The sequence below is a fragment of the Euprymna scolopes genome, chromosome 13 (genome assembly GCF_053919585.1).
Source record: "Euprymna scolopes isolate OS-2025 chromosome 13, ASM5391958v1, whole genome shotgun sequence".
NCBI lineage: Eukaryota > Metazoa > Mollusca > Cephalopoda > Sepiida > Sepiolidae > Euprymna > Euprymna scolopes.
In genome coordinates, this window is record NC_136494.1 from 131,065,935 (window position 1) to 131,084,258 (window position 18,324).

The 18,324-nt window shown below is 34.0% G+C and overlaps 1 protein-coding gene and 1 pseudogene across 1 annotated transcript in view; both read right to left on the minus strand.

Moving 5' to 3' along the window:
* LOC145292193 (cilia- and flagella-associated protein 65-like) overlaps positions 1-18,324 on the minus strand; it is a 2,765,874-nt gene that overhangs the window by 1,525,990 nt on the left and 1,221,560 nt on the right. The gene's annotated exons all lie outside the window — the stretch shown is intronic.
* Positions 17,301-17,427, minus strand: LOC145292560 (U2 spliceosomal RNA; annotated as a pseudogene).

Genomic DNA, 18,324 nt, shown 5'->3' on the forward strand with positions numbered 1-18,324 from the left:
TCACCAAGCAAGTCTGGTGGGGGAACCAGTTTAGTCGCCGGTGACCTGACCATGAGGCAGGTAGTACTGGGTTACATGGTACCAGTAGCACATGACATGACCTGACATATATATATATATATATACATATATATATACATATATAACCAGTGGCGTACTTATGTAAAATGGAGCCCATGGCAAAGTTTGAATGTGTGCCCCTTCTTAATAATTTATACCTTAGATATACCCAACTACTAATTTTAATTTTTGTCAAGCAATTTTTGCGCCCATGTCAGAGTGGCGCCCATGGCACGGGCCATGCCTGCCATACTCTAGATACGCCACTGACATACACACACACACACACATATATATATATATATATATACATACATACATACAGATAGATAGATAGATAGATAGATAGATAGATAGATAGATATACCACCATTTTTGACAATTTTGTAAGTTCCAAATCTAAGTGACTATTAATCAGAATTTAACAAATGAAGGCTCGTTGGAAAGGTAATGACCTGGATTATGTAGCAAGCTATGTAGCATTTGTCCCTAAGGTCGCAAATTAACAGGATCATCCATCATCCAGAGTCTATGGCATTTTTTTACAGCCACAAAATGTTTTGGTAAAGTTGCAATATCTTTCCACCCTCAAAAAATCCTTTAAAATTACTACTATTATAGATTTTGAAAACCAGATTCCAGGAAACGAGTAGTTTCCTTTTCCTAGATGCATATCTTAACAAAGACTGGGCGTGCATCTCTCTCAGTGTATTAATGTGTGTCCAGATATCAAACTGGAAATTTCTACGACTCAGCACGACACATACAGCATCTAGCCTTTCCAAAGGGTCACCCATCTTGTACTGGTAAGGCTCAACATTGCTTAACTTCGGTAATGTGGCAAGAACCGCTGTATCAACGTGATTGTGATATATATGATATGAGCAAACGAAATTGCCATTGGAAGTGTGAGAAATTATATCGTATTTAGATGAAACAATGTTCACTTTAGGTTTTACGCTATGTTAAAATGATATTAATGAATAAAGAAGAATCAATCATAGTTTTGCTCCAAAAAATAACATATACTATCTAAGCACCTCCCATCCCAATCCCCGAAAAATAAAAAGCAAGAAGTTCTTCATTATTCAGGGGAAAACAGTGATCGGAAAAATATTACAAGAATATATATGAAGTGAAATTATTAAATGCCAAATATTTTCATAAACCGTGAGAATATGTAGATAATAAGCAGAGAACAGGCCTATTAAGTGCACTTCTATTCTTTTACACAATTCAAATACACATTCTATTTATTGCACAGATATAACATTTCATGTGTTATTTTTATCATTAAGATTAATAAGTGAAAATAGTAAGAATATTAAAATGTTTTGATAAAGATGATTGACAAAAATACTTTTCTATAGACGTCTTCAATTCATTTCCATATTTTATCCATTATTAAAGTTAAATGTGTTATTTTTCTATTGAACCAAAAACAGTAAAGCTTAATGAGCTGATACTCATCTTTTCGAAATACCTCTTCAAAAGTTTTCACTTATTAAGTTAAAAATCAAAACAGAAACACGATCAGAGCGTTAGGAATCTGGGGGTGTACTGGCTAGCCATTTCTTCAAGGAGAAGCAATACATAAAATAAGTACAACACGAAATAAAAATCCTCATTGTAAAACAGATAACTGCAAAAATAATAAAAGAAAAACTTGCTCGCTTATGCAAAAGAAGAATTCAAACTAGAAAAAAGAAACGTAGAACAGGAATGCAAGTCATGTTGGAAGGGAATTTAACGACTAGTAATCTACACTCTTATATAAAATTCACTGTGTGTGTGTGTGAGTGAGAGAGAGAGAGTTCCTTCCTCATAGGTTCCAAAACGGCTGAGCTTATTTTTTTCGAATTTCACACAAAGGTAATTTATATGTCTGGCAGTGTTTTTTTTAGGTATGTTACGTACAGAAATTCATCCGATAAATATTGAAAATCAAAAAATCCGATCTTAAAAGTAGTCGTTTCTCTCTGATAGATAAAAGAAAAAAAAATTTTTTATGGACGAATATTTTACGTTACACTAACTAAGGGAAATAATAAAATCTCAGCAAATCATTTTTTCTTAAAAAAAAGATTTATTGTCATCTGAAGATATAGCTCAGCATTCGACTACAGATCGAATGATGCTCTGTCTAAGGCTGGGTGTACTTCCCCATTTTATTTTAATTTTTTTCTTATTAATGAATTCAGTTTATGATCAAAGAAGAGGTACCATTTAAAATCGCAATAAATCATTTCTTCATTTGCATATTTTAAAACTAAACATTAATCAGAAGTAATTGTTCCAGGGCATTCATCGTCAAGCCCAAATATCAGTTGACGTTATAGTAAACAAACACAGACGGAATTTGATGAACGACATTTTCATTATTATTTATTTTTTTTTTTTTGCAAATTAGTCCACCAGGCAAATTATCCCTCGTAATCTATACTCCTATAAATTCGTTTTTCTTTCGTGTGTATTGACATTCATATTAAAAACCGTCTTTTCTATTTATTTAAAAAGAAAATATAATTTTCTCATATATGGGTTGTGGAAATGCATTCACTAGCAAAAGATCTAGCTAATTTGCATATTCTTTTAAACATTCATTTTAATTAATTCCCTATTAGTTTTTTCGGTGTTCTTATGGGATGATAATCTAGAGTAAAAACTATTAATGCAGATATTCTACATAATTTATACTTGCATAATATTTGCTTAAAATCTTTACAGTAAAAAAAAAAATTGTTTCCATATATATTTATGTATACGTATATATTTTTGTTTAATCTATTAATCTATCTATTTATATATCTATAAAAATGAAAGTGTCTGTCTGTCTGTGTACATTTCCCTAAGCAATAACTCTGTCGATTTTAAGTCTACATACTCAAAATTTGATATACAGAATACTGAGATTTGGGGAAATCTTTGTGATCTGTTTTCGGCCGGAAATTTGGCTTTTAAGGGGTCAAAGTTAAACGATTTGACCTTAAGAACTCCTCTGACAATTTTCGGTCTAAACACTTAAAATTTTAGATATAGGTTCCTTAGACATGGATCTAACTTAATAACTTGATCTGAGCCCAAAACAATAAATATTAAGGGGTCATAACAGGGGTCAAATTTTAAAAAATTGACCTCTGCGGTCTCTACCAAATTACTTAGACAATTCCTGGTCTAAACATTTGAAATTTTACATAAAGGGTATTCAGAGATAGGGCAAGCTTTTTAATCAGTTTGGATCGAAATCTTTTAGTTACCAATATGTAAATGTATGTATGTATGTATGTATGTATGTATGTATGTATGTATGCATGTCTGTCTAAAACTTTCAACAGAGGCGACGGATTTTACCAAGATCAGTATCGTTTTAAAGTCCGACCTTTCAGACGACAAATATCGAATAATTGGCTAAAAACATTAATATCTTCACCTTCAACTATGAACTTTTCTACAGGGAGGGGGGGCGCTTTTTCGCCGATATTTTTGAAAGTCATCTAACCTTAATTTAAAACAATGTCAATTCCAGTCTGGTGGTGGTTGTAACAGCATAGGCATCAGGTTTTTTCCCCCGTTCTTTTGCTCCTTCGCGATATGGGTTCGAGCCTGCCTTTCTACTACTTTCTTTTTTTTTGTTGCTCAACAGACACACCCAAACACCCGGGCAACGCCGGGCTGAAATGCTAGACTATAATATAAATCTCACATGTCTGCCTAAAACTTTCGACAGAGGCAACGGATTTTCATGAGATCGGTATCATTTTGAAGCTCGGCCCTTCACACGACAAATACCAAATGATTGGCCAAAAACGTTAATGCTTTCACCCTCAACTGGGCACTTTTCTACAGAGCGGGGTCGCTTTTTTCGCCGATATTTTCGAAAGTCATTCCCTCTTTTCGATTGTCTAGCCTTAATTTAAACCTGAAAGTAATAAAGAACGCAAGAGAGTTGTATGCTCAGTTCGTCAAGTCCAAAGTAGCTGAGCAGTGGCTTGGTTCCCACCAGTTTTTGCAAATAGCAAACAGAATCCTGAACAGAAGCGTGTGCTATATCCCAACTATCATCAATGGATCTGAGGTAATCTCATCAGCATCAGACAAAGCCAAACTCTTTGCCAAGAACTTTGCAGCTAATTCTACCCTTTGCGACCAAAGCCACCAACCCTCCAATATTTCCTCCTGTATCAGAAAACATGCTATGTGATATACATATATCTGTGCATGATGTTGCCAAGCTAATCAAAAACCTTGATTCCAGTAAAGCAACCGGCCCTGACGGTATTCCAATTATAGTACTCAAAAAAATTCAACCAGAACTAGCGCCGATACTTACAAAACTGTTTAAACGTTGTCTTAAGGAGAATTGCTCCTCATTACCCTGGAAAATCTCATCAGGACGCCCTGTGTTTAAGAATTCAGGTGATTGCTCATTTCCCTCTCAATACAGGCCAACAAGTCTCCTGTGCGTCCTGAGTAAGTTGCTGGAATCTGTGTTAAATACAGAAGTAATCAACCATCTCAATAAAAATAACCTTAGTGACACTCAATATGGTTTCCGTTCTGCTAGATCTACAGCAGATGTGCTTACAGTTATATCTCATAGGATTAGCGAATCTCTCGACAGAGGCAACCTTTCTTGGGCAATTGTTCTTGACATATCAAAGCCTTTGATAGAGTATGGCATGAAGGTTTACTTCACAAGATCTCTAGCTATGTTATAGCTGGAAATGTCTTCTCAATAATTAAATCATTTCTTTCTGACAGGTTCATAAGAGTAGTAGTTGATGGGCAAAAACCAGAAGCTCAGAGTATTAATGCTGGAGTCCCTCAGGGGTCCATCCTGAGTCCAACTCTTTTCCTGATCTACATTAATGATCTTCCAAATCACATGCTTACATCATTTGTAGACATTTATGCTGATGACACTACCATCTATGCTAGCACATCTAAGTCAGTAAACGACCAAGTTCTCTCCAATTCTCTCTCCTCTGATCTTGAGCATGTTGTACAATGGGGAAAGGAGTGGCTGGTTCCTTTTAATGCATCTAAAACCAAGCTTCTCTCTTTACATCATCAACGTTCTGATCCCCATCTGGCATCAGTTGAAATGAATGGCTTTCGTCTTGAGGAAGCCTCAAGTTTTGACAGGCTTCTGGGATTGACCTTTACTCCTGATCTGAAATGGAACACGTACATCAAATCTGTTGCTAAGGTCGCTGGAAAAATGGTGGGATCCTTCTATCGGTCCAGTAGATAAGTCACTGCTGATGCAATTCTCTATCTATATAAGAGCCAGATACGTCCAAGGATGGAGTACTGTTGCCACATATGGGCAGGAGCTGCTAGAAAGGACTTGCCCTGCCTTGATAGAGTTCAAAATAGACTTCGTAGTCTCGTAGGAGATATCCTTTTCTCTTCCCTGCAACCTCTATCTCACAGAAGAGATGTTGTGAGTTTGTCTCTGCTGTATTGTTATTTTCATGGAAAGTGTTCGACTGAGCTTCAGTCTATGGTCCCCCCCACCAAACTTTCACAAGAAACAATCGTCTAGCTGAAAACACTATCAATAATTCCTCCCCACTCTTTATCTGTACCTAAACCTAAACGTAGATTCCATGAACAAAGCTTCTTCCTTAGAACTGTCTTCCGTTTTACTGCTTTCCAGCTGACTACAATATGGTTGTCTTCAAATCTAATGTAAACAAGTTCTTAATGAGCCGTCCCACTTGTTAACAAATTTATCGAATTTCCATTACTAACGATTACTATATTGTCCAATTTCTGTACACTCTTTAACCCTTATCCTCGAGTGGCCTCTTGGCCTTGATAAGTGGTGATGCCTATGTAATAAAAAACAAAAAAAAACCCTATGTCACTTCCAGTTTGGCGATAAGCACAACAGCAAAGACGTCACCTTTTTCTTCACATTCTTTGCCTCCTTTGCGCTACGGGTTCGAGCCTGCCCGCCTACTACAATTTATTTTTTGTTTTTTGCTCAACACACACCTCCAAACACCCGGGCAACGCCGGGCACCCAGGTTAGTCTATAATATAAATCTCACTTATCTGTTTACATGCATGCATGAATATATGCATGTATGTTTGTATGTCTCGCAAGAACTTTTGACAGAGGCAATGGATTTTCATGAGATCGACCCTCTGGACAACAAATATTGAAAATTGGCTAAAAACATTAATTCCTTCACACTCAATTGGGCACTTTTCTACAAGGAGGGGTCGCTTTTTCCGCCAATATTTTTAAAAGTCATCCCTCTTTCGATTGTCTAATCTTAATTTAAACCTACGTCACTTCTGGTTTGTCGATGAAACAAAAGACTATCAACATCGTGTATATATATATATATATATATTATTTAATTAATTGGAATTTATTACTGAGATGAGTATTAGTTATTAATTTATTTATTGCAGACTATTATCCTCATCTTTTTTAGTTGTTTCACTGCGTGTTAGTCAACTATTCCTCTGGCCTTCGTGATGGGATAAGAACTCTGAATCTCTTAACTGCACTCTCAGCAATAACTGCCTTCCATAGTTGTTGTTATCTCACCACGTATTGGCCAAGTAAGCCTCTGGACGGCTTTGCATAGGATTGTCACAAGATAGTGGTTTTAATCTTACCCAAAGCTGGCCAGAGGCTTACTTTGCCAAAACGTGGTGAGACAACAACTATGGAAGGCAGTAATTGTTAAGGATGCAGTTAGGAGACTCAGAGTTCCTATCCCGTCGCGGTTACTACCTGACGAAGGCCAGAGGAATAGTTGACCAAAACGTGTGAAACAACAAGTAAAAAAGATGAAGATAATAGTTCACAATAAATAAATTAATTAACAGCATTGTGTCTGCAAGAGGGAGGATGTAATGAAGAAAGTATGAAACCAATCAAATTACAGATAATACATTTTCTGTCCAATTTATCAAGAACCCTCAAATAGGACAGAGATTCGCCAACCCATATATGACACCTAATTATTAAAGCCCTCTTTATCTAAACATATAGATTCTATTATTGCATCTACAATATATTACTATTTACTACCTAGGCATCCTTTGCTTTCAAATAGCATTTTATCATAAAATAAGATGTGATATGAAAAAACTTAATGGCATTTCGTTGGTCTGTCAAGCTTCAGCTCAAAATAGCATATTGTTGATTTGCCAAGCTTCAGTTTGAAATGACATTTCATTGGTTAGTGACGATTCATTCTAAAATGGCACGTTCACTGTCAAATGTACATCCAAAGAGTGGATCCATTCTTGCTTTTGTGCCATTTTTGCCAAATTCCACCATTTTGTTGAGATTCGTCTGAAGGAGAAAAATGCACACTTGAAATCTAATTCGACTTTGAAAAGCTATAATTACATCTAAACATGTTAGCGCAAAGGTAACATGAATGGAAACGTCTCTCTGGATAATGAGGAAAGCACCACATCAAAAATGCATACAATTCGGTTGAAAATCCAATAAAATACATCAAATAATCAAATTCTGTCGACGCAATTCAGCTTTCCTTTATGAATATTTGAGAGAAAAAAATGAGACTTCTAGATGGAAAACAGCATTCTTCAATATTATAACAAGACTTCTTTTGGCTTCTTAAGCAAATGTATAAGCTCTAGAAAAAATATAATCGAATATATACATAGTCAAAGACAATGTTATTAAGACGTGTTAAATGGCTACGAAACCGAATTTACACACATAGCTTGCTGACAATTTCGTAGGCGGGGGGGGGGGTATGTATACTTATGTATATGTATTGCGATTGTAGGTTTTTGTATGTATGTCTATATGTTTACATGTCTATTTGTGCATAATTTAACACCTCGTTTGTAAGCATTTCTTTTGGTTTGAGAATCGATATTCTTAATGCATACTCATCAGGCGTTTTTATAATTGTTATATGTATATATTTTTGGTAGTTGTATTATATATATATATATATATATATATACATATATATATATATATATACACATATATATATATATATATATATATACACACATATATATATATATATATATATACACACATATATATATATATATATATATATATATATATATATATATATATATATATATATATATATATATATATATATATAAGGTGTTATTTTTAATGGTGGTGAACGTTAAATAGACAACTCTATATTCTTTACTTGCAGATTTGGCAACTATCGGTTATTTTGAGTTCAGCTTGCTTTGAAAATTCATCATGTGGTTTCAGCAGGATGGAGGCACATGTAATACAGCACACGATACCATCAATTTACTGAAAGGAACATTTGATAAGCGAAAAATTCCACAAAATGGACCTGACAACTGGCCACCTCGTCTGTGTGATTTAATTCCATCAGATTATTTTCTTAAAGGATATGTCAAGTTCGATGTCTACACTGATAAACCAGACACAACAGACCACCTGGAAGACAACATTCGATGTATTATCGCTGAAATACAGCTTAATAAAATATGTAGAGTTGTGAAAGTTGGACCTCTAGATTATATCATATACACACGAGCTTGTGGGGGCTATATGCTGAAAATTGTATTTAAATCATAAATGCCAAAAATTAATCTTTGGGATAAACCACATATCTTTATAGCAAAAATATTTTTCTAAGATTTACTTTCATTTTAAGTTCACTGTTTCTTAAAAAACACCCTTTATATGTATGCGTGTGTAATCGACATCTTTAGTAAATATTAATTAAATAAAAGCTTTTAAGAACAGACATTAAGTGGCAAGTATTTTTTCACATTATTTTTGTAGATATATATTTACAGGTGTGTATATGCCCATGTAAGTACTAATTTATACATATATTTGTGAATATGTATGTGTGCATAATTTTTGTAGAATTGATATATTCAGTAAATACTGATTAAATCTTAAATAAAAGGTTTTAGTATATCTATTTGATTTACTGAATATGGGAAGTGGGCGAAAGGGTGCATATGTTTGACAACCATATTAGAAGTCGGAAAGGGAACCACAGGTGTTAATTGTTGTCAGTCTGCTGAAGGTCATCTTTGCCAATAACTTGTTTATTTATTAATTTTTTTTACTTTTACTTTTTATTGCTTGTTATTTTTTAAAATATTTTCTTTTAATAATTAATTCATTTATTTAATCATTGTTTATCATTGTTGAACCCCCCCGATGCAACAGCGAGTAACATCATCTAAATGTTGATTAATCTGGAGAGTTTTTTTCTAGTGTTTATATAATTTCACTTTTAATAGCTCTACATATTTATTGAGCACTTTGAAAAGTATTGGTTCGTTAGTTCAATAGATTTGAATATATTTAGTTTATATAATACAATTACCGTATCAAACAAAGTTAAAATGCGTAAAGAATCAAGTCTTGGCACACATTTTTCCTTTGTGTCCTTATAAACAGTTGCCATATTCTAAAGATTTCTCTTGAGCTTGTATAAATATGTGTTTGTTAAAATTTTATTTTCATTTTAAAACTTTTTGAACAATTAATTTTTTCATCTTATTTTCTTTATTTTCAGATTCTATTTATATATGTATTTCTGTATTCTTTATGTACTTTTTCTATCTTCTGTTGTTCTTTCTCTCATCTTCCTTATCTTTCCTTTTCCTCTTTTATTATTTAATCTTCTTTAATGGTCCTTATTATTTCGTAGTGATACATGTTTTTCTGTTTACTATTACCTACATATATACTATCTTTCCGATTTACTTTTCTATATTGCACCTACTTTTAATATTTCTGAATTATTTTTTTACCATATTATCTTATTCATTCTCAATTTTTATATGAATGTTATTCAGCCAGTTTTTATCTATTTTTGTATTTTATATAATTCTGGCTTTTCTCTTTTGTTTCGAAATGGCATGGCCTAAAAAGTTTTTTCTTAACTTTTCCTTATTGTTCTGATGATAAAGTTATATATAACTTATTTTTCATCTTTCATTTAATATTATATATATAAATAAAATAAAATGACATTTTCTTAAGTAATAACCTGTACATTTCAGTTGACCTATTTTTTTGGCCCTATATTTTTTTCGCGCCTTTTAACATCCTTTTTGTCTGAATCATTTTGACATTTGTTTTTCTACCTTATATTTAATTCTATCACCATTTAATTTTTTTCCTCTTCTTCTTCCCTGATCTTTCTTATTGTCTCGGCAGTCGTGTGAAAAGTGTATCTTATTTTTCTTTTATTAATATTATTGGAATTTTCCCCTTTTCTTTTCTTTGTACATATTTGTGAATTATTCCATGGATTTCGGCCTTTTGGATTATTTTGGACCATCTTCCAATTACGTGATTTCCTTGGATTTTACTTGTGCAAATGGAAACTCAATTAACTTTCTTGGAGTTATATTTTTGGATTTTACCGTCATTGGATTATTTACCTTTCACCAGACTATCCATTCACATGTAATCACCTTTTTCTTCACCATATTCCCTCTGCTCCACTTTTTGTTGTCAAATAAGATGTTTGACTTACTTATTGTTTCATCAAATACTTTTGTATGCAAAATCCGATCCCGTATTTTGTTAATTCCTACCCTCTGATGAGTAGGAAAGTATTTCTTCGAAACTCCGCGGATTTTTTTTTTTTTTTTTTAAATTACATTTTCACCCCAAACAAGGCAAATTGCCACTTTGGTGTAAGGGGCTACTATCAGGGGCAACAACTACTGGGGTACTATGTAGCGATTTGGGCAGCAAGATGTCGGTTCACGTTACACTTGCACTTTTGCACATCAGTACTGTTGGGGAAGCAGGGACCAGGAATGGAATTCCAAAGTCTAGCGGTTCTGGGGAAGAAACTATTGGAGTAGTAAGATCTTTTACATCTAGGGATTTCTACAGTGTGGGGGTGGGATTTAGCAGCCTGTCAGATTTGTCGAGGGTGCTCACAAGTGATTGCCGTTCGTCAGAGCATTCACCACTAAAATACTTGTAGAACAGGCAGAGGGATACAACATTTCATCGATAGGACAGAGGCTGAAGCTTAGATGCCAGTTCAGAGCCTATCAGGTTTGCGGCTCTCTTTCGAACCTTGTCAAGGAGCGAGAGACTAGTAGCAGATGCACCAGCCCAAATGTGACAGCAATACTCCATATACATGGGGGAATGGTGGCCTTATAGATGTACAGGATACTTTCGGGTGTTAGTAGCTGTCTAGCACAGTAGAGAGAGCCCACCTTTCTTGCAGCGGCCCTGGCAATGCCCTCAATGTAATTGTTCCAACTCATGTTTCCTGTGAACGTTAGGCCAAGGAGTTTGAAAGATGTACTCTCAGATAAAGGGTTTCTTGTAATTACTGAATGAAACTAGTTTAGTCTTGGCGGCATTGAACGTGACCAACCATTTTTGTCCCCATTCCACTACAGATAGGAGGTCTTCCTCTAGTGTTTCTGCCATTTCTTTAGAAATGTGTTCATTCGTCTTCCTGTCGTGCCTGTTATAGAGTGAAGTGTCATCAGCATATATACCCATCTCAGAGGCAATTTTGTCGGGGAAGTCATTTATGAATATCTGGAACAATAGAGGTCCAAGGATAGACCCCTGGGGCACTCCCACATTTATATCATATTGTTTAGATGTACGACCCTCGAGGACAAACTGGATTTTTCTCTTATCTAAGGATTTAATTATGTTAAGTATTCTACCAGTGATACTGTATGATCTGATTTTCCTGAGGACACCTTCATGCCATACCCTGTCAAAAGCCTTAGATACATCTAGAGCTACCGCTCTGCCCTCCACCGCTTTGTCCAGTGAATGGTATATGCGTTCAGAGATTACAGTGAAGATGTCTGCTGTGGAACGGGCTTGTCTAAATCCATATTGTTGGTCAGTCAGAAGTTTAGCATCTGTAAGGTGATGGACTAGAGCATGGTTAATTAAGGTCTCAAATATTTTGGCAAAAAGTGGGAGGAGGCTAATGAAGCGATAATTTGATGGGTCAGTCCTTTCGCCAGAATTCTTGAATACTGGTACAACAGAAGCAGTTTTCCAACAACCCGGAAACCAAGCTTCATTAAGGCATTTGTTGTAGAGTTTGGAGAGAACTGGAGCTACTTCGGCTGAGCATTTTTTTAATAGCACAGCTGGGATGAGATCGGGTCCCCATGCTTTTGAAGTGTCAAGGTTTTTTATGATAGCATGCACTTGAGCAGGGGTGATTTTCAGATCATCTAACGTGGCGTCTGTCTGCATGGGAAAGTCAGGTAGGGGGTGGTTGGAAGGGTCCAGTGTGGAGTTTGAGGCAAACTGACTGGCAAGCATGTTAGCCTTCTCGGTTGCTGAGGAGACAACCTCGTGTTTGTTGGTTAGTGGGAGAATTGTTGATTGCCCATTATTTACTACACTGTTGTAGATTTTCCAGAAGTCTTGAGTCCCTAGTTTTTGTGCTTCGATGCATTTTTTAGTGGTTTCCGTAAATTCTCTCTTAGCTGTCGCTATTTCTTTCTTAACATTATTTCTAGCTTCTATATACTTCAGTCTGTTTGAACTGGACTTATTTCGGTTAAATCTGCGGTATGCATGCTGCTTTTGAGCAATGGTAGTTGCGCAAGTCGAAGTAAACCATTGGGGAGAGTGAGGCTTACTATAAAATTTCCGCATGGGAACATGCGCTTCGATTGCAGTTTTGAACCAGTCAGTGGTCTCGTTTACACACTGTTCAGCAGGGAGAGAGAAAATATTTCCCCATGGGGCATCTCTGATGAGTTCCCTGATGGCTTCCCAGTCATCCTTTTTATAATATCTCGTTGTTTTGAGCACTGGCTCTTCAGTTTTGGCTCTAGGGTTTAGGGCGATTTCAACCATTATCACTGCATGATCAGCGTTCCTGAGTGGGTTGTCGGCCTTTGTTATGCAATCATCAGGAACTGTGGTCAAAAACAGATCTAAAAGTGATGCGTGTTGTTCTTCCTGGTCAGGGAAACGGGTTGGAAACGTAACAATTTGTGATAGGGAGTGAAATATAGTGAAGCTATGAGTTGTGCTGCCCGCTGCATCTGTGTAAGTAGAGAATCCAAGCCACTTTTTGTGGTGGACATTAAAGTCACCAAATACATGTACTTGTGCGCTAGTGTCCACTTATCAAGTGTTTCCTTTTCAGATTAAATATGTTTTTAACTCTTTTTCAAAGTGTTTTTGAACATGTTTTATTAAGTGTTTGCTCCTATATATATATATATATATATATATATATATATATATATATATATAGCCGAATGTTATGACATGTAAAAAATAAATGTTAAAATCTTAATTATATTTCTCATGGTTGAGATTGGCCGTGAGGTTTGTTCCTTGCTGATGGAGTCTGAGATGGCTTTGTGGCCAGGTTCGAATCTCCTGATCGGTAGTAATTGTGTCACCCTGCACTGATGATTCCCGAAAGGATGAAACACTAGTGTCTGTAGGTATTTAAAATTATTATTGTAATAATATATATATATATATATATATATATATATATATATATATATACACTGAGAGAGGGGGCTAGGTAGAGCGACAGAGGAACAAAATCACACTTGATACGTTGATGGAATAATAATTTGGAACATTTTCGAAAGTCAAAACAATGTGTTTTAATAATAAATTATTCATAAGTTTTGACATTTTTTGGCTGTTGATCGTCTTTTTCAAAAGTATATTGACATTCAATGTCTTTTATTCTTTTCATATATATATAGAACAATATAGTATAATTGAAACTGTTTCAAATGTGCACTTACATTATCACATATTGTGTTGCAGTATTTATTTCAATACTTGTTGCAGTATTTATTTCAACTAGCAGGACCTGTGGAAATTCTACAGCAGCATTTTTCATATGTAATATATTGTTGCTGGGCATGCTGTGAGCGTTCTGAATGAAGGCACAATCATATTATTCTAGTTTTTTTATTAAAACTGTACTGCCCCCTTACTGAAATAATAACTTTGATATATTTCCTGGGCTGATTATTTCATTACAAACACACCGGTCAATTAACTCACAGTTTATCATTCTTCATAATTATTGAATATGTTGCTATGTTCGACAATAATATTTCATAATTTCAACCCACATTACCGCCCCCCCTTTACTAAAATATTAAATTTGATATATTGTATCGGCTGATTATTTTATAAAAAAACACAACTATCAATTAACTCACATTTCGTCATTTTTAATAATTCTTGGATATGGTACTAATTTCGACAATAAGTTTTCATCATTTAAACTCACACACCTTACTTTGATATATTGTCTAGGCTGATTATTTCATTACAAACACACACATAAATCAACTCACATTTCATCATTTTTCATAATTCTTGGATATGTTACTAATTTCGACAATATTTTTTTTTTATAATTTAAACCAACGTTGTCGCCCAACCTTACTAAAATAATAACTTTGATACATTTGCTGGGCTGATTATTTCATTACAAACACACTAATCAATTAACATCCATTTCATCATTTTTCATAATTCTTGGGTATGTTACTAATTTCGGCAATCATTTTTCATAATTTATACCCACATTATCGTCCCCTCTTTAATAAAATAATAACTTTGAAATATTGTCTGGGCTTATTATTTTATTACAAACACATTAATGCATGAAATCACATTTAATCATTTTTCATAATTCTTGGATATGTTATTTATTTCAACAATCATTTTTCATAATTTTAACCCACATTTTCGCCCTTCCCTCTTTACTAAATAATAACTTTGATATATTCTCTAGGCTGATTATTTCCTTACTAACACACCAATCAATTAACTAATATTCATCATTTTTTCGTAATTCTTTGATATGTTACTAATTTCGAGAATACTTTTTCATAATTTAAGCCCTCCTTATCTCCTTCCCCTTTACTTATATAATAACTTTAGTATATTGTCTAGGCTGATTATTTTATTATAAACACACCAATCAATTAAATCACATTTCGTCATTTTTTGTAAATCTTGGATATGTTACTAATTTCAACAATAATTTTGTTATAATTTAAACCATCCTCGTCGCCGTCTCTTACTAAAAAATTACTTTGATATATTGTCTGGGCTGATTATTTCATAAAAACACAACTTTCAATTAACTCACACTTGATCATTTTTCTTAATTCTTGGATATGTTACTCATTTCGACAATTATTTTTAATATTTTTAACCCACATTATTAACCCTCCCCACTACTAAAATAATAACTTTGATATATTATCTGGGATTAGTATTTCATTGCAATCAATCGGTGATTATTATTTCACCAATCAACTCACATTTCGTCATTTTCATAATTCTTCGATATGGTACTAATGTCAACAATCATTTTTCATCATTTTAACTTACATCATCGCCCCACTTACTAAAATAATAACTTTGATATTTTGTCTAACCTGATTATTTCATTGCAAACACACTAATGCATTAAATAACATATCATTTTTCATAATTCTTGGATATGTTACTAATTTCGACAATTATTTTTTATAACTTAAACCATCCTTATCGCCCTCTCTTACTAACGTAATTACTTTGATATATTTCCTGGGCTGATTATTTTATTATAAACACACAATCGATTTACTCACATTTAATCTTTGTTCATTATCCTGGATATGTTACTAATTTCGACAATAATTTTTATCATTAAAATCCCACATTATAATTCTCCCTCCTACTTATATAATATATTTGATATATTGTCTGGGCTTATTATATCATTACAAACACACCAATCAAGTAACTCACATTTCATCATTTTTCATAATTCCTGGATATGTTAATAATTTCGACAATAACTTTCATAACTTTAACCCATTATGTCGCTCCCCCTTACTTAAATAATAACTTAGATATATTGCCTGGGCTGATTATTTCATTACAAACAAATCAATCAATTCTGGGTATTCTCATAGTATATATGTTTCACCTATCTTATCCGATCCCGGGTTAGGCAGCATATTCTGTTAATATATGTCATTTACCTATCTCATTCGATCCCGGGCGACCCTGGGTATTTTGCTACTATATGTTTTTCACCTATCTCATTCAATATTGAGCGGTGCTTTCTGATAGTATATATTTGCACATCTCATTCAATCCCGGGATTAACTTTATGTCCGCCACCCAATTGTTGAAAATATATATTAAATAAAGTAATGTTTTAATCGTAAACTATTTCAAGAATTTCCGGGGCTGACTTTATATCCCTAACCCACTGCTAAAAATATACATGAAATAATGTAATGTCTAAATAGTAAACTGTTTCAACCATTTCTGGAACTGACTTATAATCTCCACCCACTGTTGAAAATATACATGAAATAAAGTAATACATGAAATAATAAGTAATGTATAAATTGTAAACTTTTTCAGACATTTCCGGGACCGACTTCTTATCTCCCATCATACTGTTAAAAATATAAATAAAGTAATGTCCAAAATGTAAATGGTTGCAGCCATTTCCGGAACCGACTTCATATTTCCACCCCAATGTTAAAAATATACATTAAATAAAGTAATGTGTAATGCGTAAACTGTTTCACCCATTTTCGGGACTGATTTAATATCCCCCACCCCACTGTTAAAAATATACATGAAATAAAGTAATGTTTAAATCATAAACGGTTTGAGTAATTTCCGGAATTGACTTCATATCCCATAACCCACTGCTTAAAATATACTTGAAATAAAGTAATGTTTAAATCATAAACTGTTTCAGCAGCTTTTCGAAAGTAATACATAAAAACATTAACACGGTTAAGGATTAGGCAACTATCGCTTCAACATGAATTTCTGAGTGTAGTATCAGTTTCAGCATTCCAGTGACTTAAATCCCCTCTTCTTGGTTAATGGAGGGGAAATCCTTCAATACTGATACACTATTTTTGTTATTGACCAGAGTGCCCCTTTTGGGGAGCTGGTTTTGCCCTAAATTTTTAACCGACCTCATGTCCAATTCCGCCCTTGTGGGGAGGCAAGTAAACAAAAAAATAATAATCAGAACGGACATTTTCCAGGGAATTTTATAATTAATCAGAAGTGACATTTCCAGGGCATTTTGTAATTAAATCAGAAATAACTTTTTCCAGTTACTTTTTTTAATATTAAAACATAGTACCTATTAATATTAAACATAGTACCTATTCACAATGCCTCCCCATGTGACAGATTTAGACAGCAGGGTCGTTTTTAAATGTTGAGAAAAAATTGTCTTAAAAATTGTCTTAGTCGTAAAGGATTTCTCTTCCACTGAGAGAGAAGAAATTGAAATGTAACACCTGAAGACAGATACTACACTTTGATCTTAGCCAAAAGGCCAAGAAAGACAAATCATTTTTATTAGCTTTGCCTCAACAGCGACACCATTTTTTTTTTATATTTTTCAAGGGTGACAAGGTTTAGTTAGAATATTCCACTTTTTGGAATATTCCACTTTTCTTTTTTAGGGATGCACAGCACGATAACGGACGGAGCGATAAGCGTAATAATATAATGATGATATTTGTATTGCTCAATACACCAGTAGACTTTAGTTTGGCATGAAAATATGTTACATATAGGGGTTTCATTTTAGAGAGTCTTAGGTAGAGATGCTTACAGGGAGTCTTAGGAAGAGTCTTATTATAGAGAGTTTGTCTCGAAAGAGTCTTATTACAGTGAGGGATGTTGTAAGACTCAGAGAGAGAAAGAAGTTGTTGTAAGAGTTCTAAAGAGATAGTTCCTGTTAGGAGAGATTCTTATATATGAAAATGTTCATTTCTTTGCTTGTGTAGATTAGAAGGAGAAGAAAGCTCTTTGAGTGAGGACACAGTGTTCAAACAGTTCGGACATTATGATGTTGAGACGTGTATGTAAAGACATATAACACAAATATATAATACAATTGGACTTTACCTTTTTTTTAAGAATCATAAGACACAAGACGAGCTTTACAAAAAACACTTGGTGGTTTATTCTTCACACGGCCGTGATTCCATCATCAAGAATTCAAAGTTTCACATTTTTTCTTGAAGTGACGTCTCGCTTCCAGACGTCTGACTGTCCCTGAGTTTTCTCACTGACTGTCTCTTCTAACTAAAGTTTTTTCTCTATTCCTAGAACTTTCTCTTTTCCGTGACATCATACACATGTTAAAACATGTGCATTCTTCCACGTGTCCTGGACATACGTGTCCAAAACTTTTCCTATTTTTCAAAAGGAATTTTAACCTATATTTAATATGTTAA